Source organism: Cynara cardunculus, assembly GCF_001531365.2.
Source record: "Cynara cardunculus var. scolymus isolate 2C chromosome LG 2, CcrdV1, whole genome shotgun sequence".
Classification (NCBI taxonomy): domain Eukaryota; kingdom Viridiplantae; phylum Streptophyta; class Magnoliopsida; order Asterales; family Asteraceae; genus Cynara; species Cynara cardunculus.
This window is the reverse complement of record NC_037529.1, coordinates 42,859,026-42,861,838: the sequence shown is the minus strand read 5'-3', so window position 1 is coordinate 42,861,838 and position 2,813 is coordinate 42,859,026.

Genomic DNA, 2,813 nt, shown 5'->3' with positions numbered 1-2,813 from the left:
GGTTGTCAAACTCTTAAAGATTAAGGTTACTATTCTTACCTTTACGTCTTATACAATGCCTCTTTATGAATAAAAATCAAGTTTTAAGCACTTTATATGCTTATAATAGGGTTTATGGTTTAAGAGTCCAATCTTAGAGATTTTAGGAAATTATGCATGCTGACAGAATCTTTGTGACTCAAATACGTCTATGGTTCACCCTCATCCAAGAGGTATATTTTTCCAAAAAAATTTATATGTTTTATTTTAATGTCTTAGGGAAAGTTTGGCATAAATAACACCATTTTTAGAGGTGGTTTGATATTTTAATCATTATACTCAGGATAAAGTATCACAGTCACCAAGGCAGCCTGCACACTCCTTTTGCCGCATGCGAATGGAAGGTCAAATCTCAATATTTTTCAGATATTCCAATTGGGTTTTAAAACTAACTCAAGTATCTATCTTCCAGAAAAAGAATCATCATTTTTTATTACATTTGCAGGAAGTTATGGTCATTTTAAGACACATATCCAAATCTGTCAGATTCTGTTTGCATGCGCACTCAACTTAGATTGACTGTTTGAGACCCCAAAGCTCCATATTTTTTAGTGAAACTGGGTTCATATGAACCCTCATAAAAGAACATTTAAGAAGAAGAATAATGTATTAAGTGCAAGTAATAAAAGAGATATTAACACACAAAGTAGGATCTACCTACTGATGGTTTCACAGTTTGCACACCTAAAGTGTTTTAGGTGTTTGGAGGTCAAAACTCCATATTTTCATGTGATTCCACTTTTATGCAGAATGTAACTTATATAGTTAACTCTCAAAGGAAGAAACATCCTTTTTCATTGAGTTTAGAAAGAGATATGATCATTATATCATTCATATACAAATCTGTCAGTTTTGGACTGATTGCATACTCATTTTGTTTTGAGTAGTTGAAACCTCAAATCACCATATTTTTGAATGAAATCAGTGGCATTTGAAAGGTAACTCATTAAATTAACTTCCAGAAGAAAAATCAATGATTTGGATGATTATTTAGATAGTTATGGTTGTTTAAAGTAGTGTTTACCTACTGAAAAACTCCCATATGCACATGCATCTTGTTTTGAGTATTTGGAAAGTCAAAACTCAATGTTTTTAAGTGATACCAATTGGATTAAAACCCCAACTCAATAAATGAACTTTTAGAAGAAGATTCAGGACATTTGAACATATTATTTGCAAGAAATGGACGATTTATGCACATGCATGAAATCTGTCAGCACTTAAAATGTCATTTTTTAGGAATCAAACCCACATGCAACATGATTTTACCTATTTTCTTGAGTTCTAATGTTTGGGTCATAGATTWCCACCATCATATGAACATKTTTACATGTTTTTGGTGTGTAATCTCTCCTTAAAACTCAGAAACTTTTGGAGGTTAGAAGAAGGTAGTTTAAAATGCATGAAAACGAAACCTAGACAACAAACGATGAATTTTTATCACTAAGATGCATGTTTACCTTTAAAAACACCTTCAAGAATCCTATGAAGGATGTAAAAATGGCTGGACTTTGAAGTCTTTTGCAAGAGAAAACTAGAGAGAAATTTTAGAGAGAGAAGTTGGAGAGGTGAAAATGAGAAAAAATGAGAGTTGTGAGTAAAAATAGTGTTTTTATATGTAGAAAGAGGAAGAGGGGGGGGGGGGGGGCCATGGAGTGGGCCTATGGGCCCTCTCTCTCATTTTTTTTTTTTTTTGTAAAAAGAGTAGCCCAATACTTAAAAAGTTGGGTATTTTGTGAGAAAATTGAGAAAAAGACCCAAATTCCTATTTTATCGGATAAATAAATTCCTTAAATATAATTTGAAGTAAAAAAAAAATTTAAAATATAAGGACTCTATATTTTATGCAAGTTTTTAAAAATTTATTTGTAGTGCTTGGCATTATATAAGACGATTCGGTTCATTACGGGTCACAACAGTGTTTTCTACGCATCCTACCGGGATTTCTAACTACTTAAGCTCTAAACGCTCTACTCGAGTGATAATAATATTTCTAAAGTGCTATCTAGCTACTAACCTGGTATTTAAATTTATGGATGTCACAGAAACCTTTGAAAGAATTGATTGTTCTTGAGTTTGAAAGGTTTTAATGATAAAACTGTTGGTAGAAAATAATAGAGAATATTCTTTTGTGACGATTATGATTTTTGATCTGTCTTCATTTGGAATTAATCTATAGATTTTATGGATAATACTATGAATGAGGATTAATCTATAGCTCTTATTGTTATGTCTTTTAAGACTACAATAGATTTGAGTCCTTACTTCTTTGTGATTTGAGAACTCAAAGATATTGTTCTTATTAGAAATAATAGTATTGATGTTATTGAGAAGAGGAAAACTTGGCCTATAGCCATTGATATTGGCCTATGGCCATTGAATAAGAGACGCTCTGGTTGTTCCTTGTAAGGAACCAGAGGGGCTCTGGTTGTTCCTTGTAAGGAACCAGAGGGGCTCTGGTTGGTCCTCATTATTGGACCAGAGGATTCTGGTTATTGATTTGGAGAATGAGCAAGTTTTTACTAAATGTACTAATTGGATCAGAGGCTCTGTATCTATTGTTAAGAGCTTCTATGTCATGATTATATTTTTAGAAGTTTTAAGAAAATGATTTTATATTTAGAATCTTTTTATGAAAAATAGATCAGAGAGGCTCTGGTTGGCTTACATGTTGAACCAGAGAGGCTCTGGTTGATCATGTCTTTTGAACCAGAAGCTCTGGTTAGTACAACCAGAGGCTCTAGTCGAGGAACCAGAAGCTCTGGAAGAGAGAC